Below are 10,276 nucleotides of genomic sequence, written 5' to 3' on the forward strand. Positions count from 1 at the left end.
CCTTATTGTTATATCGATTCATATTTCTTCTGGTCCAAAAACTCTTTCTGCTGATTGTGTCATTTTGTCTGGAGCGATTCACATAAATAGAAAGGCTTCCTTTCTAGGGAAATTGCTCTTGACATATCAAAGGCCTTCGACAAGGTATGGCATAAGGGTCTACTTCACAAGATTTCCAGCTACGGTATAACTGGAAATGTTTTCTCAATCATTAAATCATTTCTCTCCGATAGGCTCATAAGAGTAGTGGTAGATGGACAAAAATATGAGGCCTGCAATATAAATGCTTGAGTCCCTCAGGGATCAATCCTGGGCCCAACTCTCTTCCTGATCTACATCAATGACCTCCCTAAACACATACTTAAATCATTCGTTGACATCTATGCTGATGACACGACCATCAACGGCAACACATCAAAGGCTGTAAATGACAAAGTTCTCTCTGATTCTCTCTCCTCTGATCTCGAGCGCGTGGTTCAGTGAGGGAAGATGTGGCTGGTTACCTTTAATGCATCCAAAACCAAACTCCTATCCTTACATCATCAACGCTCTGATCCCCATCTGGCATCAATTGTGATGGATGGCTCTCGTCTGGGTGAGGCCCTGTGTTTTGACAAGCTTCTGGGTTTGACCTTTACTCCTGATCTGAAATGGAATACGTACATCAAGTCTGTTGCCAAGGTCGCTGGAAAGATGGTGGGATCTTTCTACCGCTCCAGAAGATATCTCACTACTGATGCAATTCTCTATCTATATAAAAGCCAAGTACGTCCAAGGATGGAATACTGCTGCCATATCTGGGCAGGAGCTGCTAAAAACAGCCTATCCTGCCTTGACAGAGTAGAAAATAGACTTTGTGGCTTAGTGGGGGATGCCCTTTTCTCTACCTTGCAACCTCTCTCCCACAGAAGAGACGTTGCGAGCCTATCCTTGTTTTATCGTTATTTCCATGGCAGGTGCTCGTCTGAACTCCAATCTCTGGTCCCCCCTCGCCAATCTTTCACGAAAAACACCCGGCTAGCTGAATCCACTGTGAAAAATTTCCCCTACTCTATATCTGTGCCTAAATCAAAACGGGGATTCCATGAACAAAGCTTCTTTCTTAGAACTGCACACCTGTGGAACTCTGTTCCGTCTGCCTGCTTCCCACCGGACTACAACTTGGATGTGTTCAAGTCCAATGTTAACAAATTCCTAATGAACAGCCCCCTTAAGTGAACACTTCATCAAATCTCCACACTAACGTAATGTACTTGCAATAACCCTTATCCCTGAGTGGCTTCCGGGCCTTGATAAGTGGTGATCACTGCGTAAAAAAAAAACAAAAAAAAACAATCAAGACAAAGGAATCACGTACTCTCTTACATTTTAGGAGCCGCATCCGCTTACAGTCGACTGTTTATATTTCTGACAAACGCTTAATCGATAAGAGAAAAACACACAGATTTTCACTGTTGTAGGACTGGAATTACTTAGTTTATTAGGAGTGAAATAATAGGTATATGCGACGTGCCTCAAATAAGTTTCCATACTTATTTCGTACTAGTTTTTGTGCCCGGCGTTACCCGGATATTTGGAGGTGTGTGTGCTGGAAAAAATGGTAGTAGTCAGGCAGGATCGAACCCGTGACGGGAAGGCGGAAAAGAAAGTGAAAGAAAACATGACGTATTACCCCTACTCCATGACGCGACCGGAAGTTCTGAGCGTTGAAATTAGTAAAGTCATTCCAATCAATACGATGACTTGCAAAAATGGCGACGCAAAGAAAACTGCCCAGCTAAGGGCGACGGAATTAATGTTTTGAGCCAATTTTTCAATAGTTGTCGTCCGAAGGGTCGAGCTACAAAACGATACAGATCCAATCAAAATCTGTCGCATCTGTCAGACGTTTTAGGCATACATACATACATACATACATACATACATACAAACAAACATTTAAACAGACAGGTGAGATTTATACTCTAGACTACCTTGGTGCCCGGCGTTACTCGGGTGTTTGGAGGTGTGTGTTGAAAAGAAAAAAAAAAGTCGCAGTAGGCAGGCAGATTCGAACCCGTATTTCGAAGAGAAAAAAAAACGTGAATAAAAAAGTGACAGGTTTGCTGTTGCGCCCATCGCAACACCGGAAGTGACGTAGGTTTAAATTAAGGCTAGTCAATCAGAAAAAGGGAATGACTTTCGAAAATATCAGCGAAAAAAGAGACCCTTCTCTGTAGAAAAGTACCCAGTTGAAGGTTGACTAATTAATGTTTTTAGCCAGCTTTTCGATATTTGTCGTCGAGCGTCAAAACGATACCGATCTCGTGAAAATCCGTCGCCTATGTCGAAAGTTTTAGGTAGACATACAAATATACATACATACATACATACATTTAAACAGATTTAGACATGTGGGATTTATATTACAGGTGGGCACTTTTATTGATAATACACACATGAAACTAGTCCCCTTCAAAGTAACCTTTTCCGGCTCCAATGCACTTGTCGTACAGTTTAAACAATTTATTCAAGGTCCCATAGAAATCCTCTTGTGTTAACGTGTCAAAGACCATCGGCACAGGCTATTTTATCTCCTCAATTGTCTCATAACGACACCTCTAAGGTTTTCCTTTAGGTTAAGGAAATAACCAAAAGTCTTAGAGAACAAGGTCGGGACTATAAAGAGGGCAAGGAATTGTCTTTTTACCCATCTTGGTCAAATAGTTTGTTACCTAGGATGGAGTTGTGGAAATCTTCCGCATCTTCAGTTCCTTGCGAATAATGATGTGTACAGTTCTCACACTGACATCACATTGTGCACGTATTGTCTCTGTCGACACACGACAATCCTTATCTATGGATTTTGGCCAATCAGCTCTAGTGTTCTGACTTCCTTACTTCTCTAACACCGCTTATAATAAGTCACAAACCATCTGCCTTCCTTGAGTCTCTGATGCTACTAAAAAATGATGCCAAATTAATGCAAGATGGTTAAAAAGCAGTTTGAAGCATTCCATGCGTTTCTGTGTCATTTCTTCCATGTTTAAAACATAATTTTATTGCATACTGTTCTTCTAAAGTGTCCTCACGTCTACGTTGCATTTTTGAAAGACACCAGCTGTGACAATGAAGCTTAAGTAGGGTGTATTTCAATTCCTGCTTTAGCTGTTCGTTTTAACCTGAAATCATACAAATTGCTCAGTCATCTCCTAAGATGAATAGCAATAACATACTGAATTTTCAAGAATCTACGACAAACGTAAATGGCTGTACAAAAAAAAGCCTGGAAACTTATTGAAGATTCCTCGCATGTATATAAAACATCAAATATTACGATTCAAAACAACTTTCTGCGGGAAAACTTTCATAAGAATAAGAATCATAAAATAAAGGGAAAGAAACAGTAAAGAAACGCAACCAAAACATAATAGAAATATAAAGAAAAACAGTTAATAGATCATCACACGACCCCAAACCCCGACCTTCTCCGACGCCCCCGTTCCAGACGCAGCACAAATTGGAATGAAAGATTATAGCCCGTAATCAACGACCAATACAGGATAAAAAAATGATGTCTTCTTAGCTAATTATACAGTCTGTTTCCATATACATCCGCGGATTATTCCCGAAGGAAGAACATGGAAGTTATATCTATTTCTGGGTGGAAAGTTTTTACTCATGCTATGGGGGGGGGGAACAAAACAAACTGTTCGCTCTTTTATACATTCATGTGTTTATTGTCTTTTATCTCAGACATCGTCTTTATGATTGCATTATCCGATAATCGATGGCGTCTTTGTTATGACGGACACGTCCGATTCCAGTTCTCAATAGTTCTTTTGTTTTACGGCAGACAATCACCTTTTCATCACTTGTTTCTATATTTGTATTCGAAGTCATTCAGCTTTTCCCAGTTTATATTCCTGAACGAGATATCTATCTATCTATCTATCTATCTATCTATCTCTCTCTCTCTCTCTGTCTCTCTATCTCTATCTCTCTCTCTCTCTCTCTCTCTCTATATATATATATATATATATATATATATATTGTAAGAATTGAAATTGATTTGACTTACCGGGGGTGGGTCGGAGGGAAGAAAAGACAAACTGCTGTTTTGCCGTTACTGAAAAACTGAGTGTCTATTTCCTACGAAGTTAAATATACATTCTAATCTCGTTGGAAATCACGTTGGAATTCTCGCCACTGAGAGTTAGTATGTATAAAAGGAGTTGTCTCACTACGGGTTAGTGATTAGTTAAGAAGCTAGTTACCTAGCTTGCTAGTCGGTTGGCGTCCCTTAGACCGATTACCTCGTTATTGTTGTTCGGCAAACGTTACCAGTTAATTGTTACATTTACAAGAAAAGACTGCTTGTAAGCAACGTCACCATTTCGTTGCAAGCCCTTACTGCCTTTTCTTACCCCCCTCTTCTTGTTGGTGAAATAATCCCGACAATATATATATATAGATCGATCAGCGAAACCCACTATTAATTTGTTTATAAAAAAAATGATGGTTAGAGCACTGTTGCGACGGGCGGATTGGGATTAAATACACACTCACAGAGACATATTTACGGTACTGATTTGTGGTGAGAGCTGCCGACTCTCAATGCAACGTCTGTAGGTTCGATCCACGGCTGAGCAAAAGTGTATGTGTAGCCGCACTGATGAGTTTTGATACAAGGAAACAGTACTGTAGGTAGATGACATTATATATATATATATATATATATATATATATATATATATATATATATATATATGTATACGAGAAAAGAAATTAAAATTTTCAGTTGAAATTTACAATTAAATTTATTGTTCAATTAAATATTCCAAAAAACAATTTTCAAAGTCCTTATTCCGTGGAGTTTTAAAGAACCCTATTCTTGCTAATCCTTCTCTCCAGAAGAAAGAAAGTAATGAGCAAATTATATTTATAGGAATGCTAGAACTTGCCAGTAACAGCATTAAATGAAACCACAATTTATTATAGTCATAAATTGCAATATATATATATATATATATATATATATATATATATATATATATATATATATATATATATATATATGTGCTTTTAAACAACGAGTGAAAAAAAGTAGATGTAGGAAATTAGTAATAAAAACGGAATAAACTTGCAGCCTGCAGGAAGACTCTTTCAAAGGCAATCCAAATAAACGAAAATAATACTTAGAAAGAATCAAATAATCAAAATTTCAATCCAGTTGAGTACAATTAGTCCTGTTGGAAAAAATTAAACGCCGGTCAAATTCATGGGAAATTGTTTGCGGCCTTTTCTAATGTAATCAGCGATGGAGGGTGACATGTTGATCTTTCTTTCTATCCAATTTATCGAATCCACTCAACTGGAGATCACATGTGGTAACTTTTGAACTACTATAATAACTGCAAAAACAAGTTCCATGAATTTGATCTGCGTTGAATTCTTTCCAAACTTCGAAAAGTCATCTGCCATTTTGACGGCATAACCGCAAGGGCTACTATTAACATCAGCTCCATGCCTCGTATTTCCTCCTAATGCATAATATAAATACACATATGAAATAACACTAGTCTATAAACTTCTAATGGAAATTTTCACTGCTGTATGCTTACTCGTGTCTTATATGGAAGACTGCCGTTTTCTACATAGCCGTCACACACCAGATTCTCATTTTTTTTTTACATGCGTACGTTTAGCACGCGTAAATTTGATTCCTTTCTACAATATTGTTGTAGGGCACAACTCACCCCTATTTCATAAGTAAGTGGAATCAACCAGTCCAAGAATACTACTGGTTTCAGAAACTAAATGGAGACATTCATACCATGTTTAATCGCATGCTACGAACACGTTCCTCTCATACCACTTTAGTGGCTCCTGTAGTCTTTATGATAAATACATATATTTTATACACTTTACACTACTTGTGGCTTCGTTCATTTGTGACCCCTAGCACGGGTCTACAACAAGTATGAATACGAGTATTGGCCAAATATGAAGCATAAAAACCCTATCGCCAAAATGTTGAAAGTTGCTCTCTATTATTATTAACAAGCAGTCAAAAATTACAAAACAAATACCCATAAAGTTTGTATAGTTTTCATAGATATTGACCTTGAGCATAAAATTTTAAATTAAAACATTCTTTGAGAATCAAATGAACCATATTTCATCATACGGGGCTGCGTTATTCAGCCATTTCCAATTTTACTATCTATTATATAAAGTAGAGAGAAATGACGCGACTTATTACTATTTAAAACCTATGAAAAAACAAGGGGTTCCTATCCGTCACGGTTACCACATGACGAAGGCCACAGGAATAGTTGGCCGAAACGTCGTGAAACAACTAAGAAAAGCTGAGGATAATAGTCCGCAATAAATAAAATTAATAAATAATACTCACTTCAATGAATTCCAATTAAATAATATATAGCATTTTTCTCATTGCGAATTATGTAATTAAGTAAAAAATGCCATCAGGAGATTCAGAGTTCCTATCCGTCGCGGTTACCACCTGACGAAGGCCAGAGGAATATTGGCCGAAACGCCGTGAAACAACTAACAAAATATGAGGATAATAGTCCGCAATAAACAAAATTAATAGAGAAGAAATACCACTTGACTTTTTGATGGATTTCACAATTTTGTTTAAATGGAGTAAGAGGGTCACTACAAAGAAAGGCTTCCTATATTTTAACTCGAAACTGTGTTCGCTAAGTCGTTAACAAAACTGCAGTGTTGAACCCATGCTTTTTCTTCGCCCGCGTCGATCTGTCTGCTTGTCCTGTCGCCACGTGCGTGGTTATTCTCTCATACAGGCTTGACTTTACATCGCTGTCCTGCCAGGCAATTTTTAATCACTCTTTTTCTTTCTGCTGCTATGGTCTGCAGCTAATCCCACGACACACAGCCGTAGTTCCATATTTTGGATCAACATTTGGATTGCATCTTGTACTAAAAGATACCATCGCACTGACTCCTGCACCTAAGTCATCTCACTGCCCTTTTTTCGCCGCTTTTTTATTATCTTCCTCCGCTGTAACGTCATCTCGCGCACCGATTTGGTCCTTTGTATCAATGCCATGTTGCTGGCGCTAAATACGCGCCAGTGGCTGTTTTGTAGATGGACATGCAGTGTAACACGTTCATAATGTGAGAAAATTGCTTTTGTGGTTTCCAGCGGTACTGTTACGAGATGGAAGGCTTATATTAACATTAAAGCTTTACTAGTAAAGGGCACTGGCCACATAGAATTCGAGCTTCTGGCTCTAATAATATACTGAACACCATAGTGTACAAAACTCGTGAACATTTCATCATAAATTATTGGATCATTAGAGGAGCATGTTTAGTATATTAGTTTCATTCTTCCGTAAAAAGCAAACGAATATACATTTTTGTTGTTTACAAGGGAATCACCACTTATCAAGGCCCATAGGCAACTCAAGGATAAGTGTTAAAATGTGTACGCAGTCAAAAGGACAATAAAGTAATCGTTAGAACTGTAAAGTTTGTAAATTGGATTTTATAATGGGGAATGGCTCATCAAGAACTTGTTTAGATTGGACTTGAATACGGCCGTATTGTAGTCACCTGGAAAGCAGGCAAACGGAAGAGAGTTGTACAGGTTTGCAGTTCTAGGAAAGAAGCTTTGTTCATGGACTCTATGTTTAGGTTTAGGCACAGATAAAGAGTGGGGGAAAATTATTAATAATATTTTCAGTTAGACGAGTGTTTCTCGTGAATGTTTGGCAAGAGGAAACTATGGATCAGAGCTCAGACGAGCACTGGCCATTAAAGTAACGATAAAGCAGAGACAGGCTCGCAATGTCTCTTCTGTGAAACAGAGGTTGCAGGGGAGAGAAAAGGGTATCATCCACTAGGTTACGAAGTCTATTCTGAAGTCTGTCAAGACAGGATAAGTTATTCCTCGCAGCCCCTAGCCAGATGTGACAGCAGTCCTCCATCCTTGGACGTACCTGTCTCTTATATAGGTAGAGAATTGTATCAGCAGGTAGGAATCTAATTGACCAAGCCAACGGATTTGGTGTACTTGTTCCATTTGAGATCAGGAGTAAAGCTTAAGTCCAGAAGCTTGTCAAAACATAGAGCCTCTTCAAGACGAGGGCCATTCTTTTCAATTGATGCCAGATGGAGATCAGAACGTGGATGATGTAAAGATGGAACCTTGGTTTTAGAGGCATTAAAAGTAACCAGTTACTTTTCCCCATTTTAGCACATGCTCAAGATCAGAGAAGAGAGAGAAACAGTAAGAAATTGGTGGTTAGCAGATTGTTGTTTAAAAACAAATGAAAAATGAAATATATGTGCTGATTATTATACTGGATTAAACAATTGTCAGAGGATCTTTTCGCAAAATTAAAAGGTGGAACTTATTTGCTAAAATTCATTTTTTCGGATGCTTTCTTGAAATTTTATAACCCAAACGTTTGCCGGTGAGATGTTACTTTACTGTCGTTTCTAGCTCCACCAGTGTGCACAAACGATAGCTTGCCAAGGCGAGTTAATAAATTTGTCATGCGAACGATATAAAGCCCCACCGGTGTGGTCAAACAATATTCAAAAACGAAAAGACTTAACTCAATAGTGGGGTTCTCTTCCGTTTGGTTGATTCCAGTTCAACCCATTGTTTCTTGGATCGATCTGGCTGTGATGTCTACTTGGGTAGTGAAAACAACACGCAGCACAGATCTGTAGAAACAAGAACTTAACTATTTATATTACAAGAGTATGGATTATACATTAATATTAAAAAAGGTATTAACTTACAACTGGCTTCTTTTACCCTAACAAAGCTACCTTAGCTTATTCTTTGCGCAGGAGGAAGGAAGCCACTCCCGCTTTGTCTCCCAACGGAGATACTAAAATATGTGTGCTCACTGCATGCTGATCAGTCGAAAAAGAGAGGGAGAGTTGATAGAATAGGATTATGGGAAATCTATTGCACAACCCTTCCGCGACATGCCTCATTACACAGCAAGAATAGCTGTGTTATTACGCTGAGAATGGCACCTAACAAATGGTGCCACACTTGGAGATTGATGAAAGAGATATTTGAAAACAAAATTGTACGAATCCAGAATGCTCCTTTTGGGCGATATGCGTTTTTACCAAATTAAAAACAGATATTTGCCTTGGTCGCGAGGGGTGTAACTAGAGATAATACTTCTTAAAACATCAGCTGTTCTTTCCCTAACTCACATGTAATCCTCGGATTTGACATTCTTCTAAAATATCTTATACTAGCGGGAAAATACGCTTAAATACGATATTTTGATTTGTCCAGATTTGGTATATATTATTAAAGAATCCTGATTTCAAAAGTATTTAGGTGCCATCAGCTAGAATTGAAACTGTAGCATTCAAAGCTGGTAATGTTTCCACAGTACCAACGTGACACGCATATCAAGGGATTAAAAATAAAGAAATACATTATGATGAATGTACACAATTTTTTACGATTTTTTTCAATTTGACCAATTTTTGCCACTTTAACCGGCTTAATGTCCATAAAATAACAGCCCGTAAAAACTCCAATCATTTGGGGGCCCCTAGCGCCGCTCTGCGACTTTTAGTTTCAGTGGCGATAGAGTTTGAGGATATGGACACAGACAGACAGACCAACCGACAGCCGTTTATATATTAAATTAAAACCAACCTATGCAACTCAATATTTTATATACTGTAAACTTCCCATACCAGCTATTGCCACCGAATCATCTGAAATGAGTATTTCAGCATTACTTGTCTTGAAATCTGGAAGGCAATTAAAAAGTAAATTACTAGTTATGTCTGCACATTTCTACGACGAAATAATACTCTATGTTTTGTTATTCCGCCCGAATTGATCAATACGGATTGTAAATTGCATTGTTATAACTATTAAACTAATGCATTTATGGCTTGAAAGTTTCCTTTGTTTGTCATGGACAGTCGTTAGAATCAAAGATGCTTTATTGAATTCTACTATGCAGACAAAAACGAACCGATTAACATTGATAGTCGTCCGTTGAACGTTTATTATTAGTCAATGTCAAGAGATGGGTGTATATATATATATATATATATATATATATATATATATATATATATATATATATTTATATATATTTAACTTATCATTTATATATATAATTTATCAATGTTAATAATTATTTTGAAAGATCTTCCTTTTGCCGGTGTAACGTAAAATATTACCATTTAAAAATTATTATCTCTGAGAGAGAAAGAGTATTTTAAGATTAATGCCCGGGGGTTACAC

The sequence above is a fragment of the Euprymna scolopes genome, chromosome 42, assembly GCF_053919585.1.
Source record: "Euprymna scolopes isolate OS-2025 chromosome 42, ASM5391958v1, whole genome shotgun sequence".
Taxonomy (NCBI): domain Eukaryota; kingdom Metazoa; phylum Mollusca; class Cephalopoda; order Sepiida; family Sepiolidae; genus Euprymna; species Euprymna scolopes.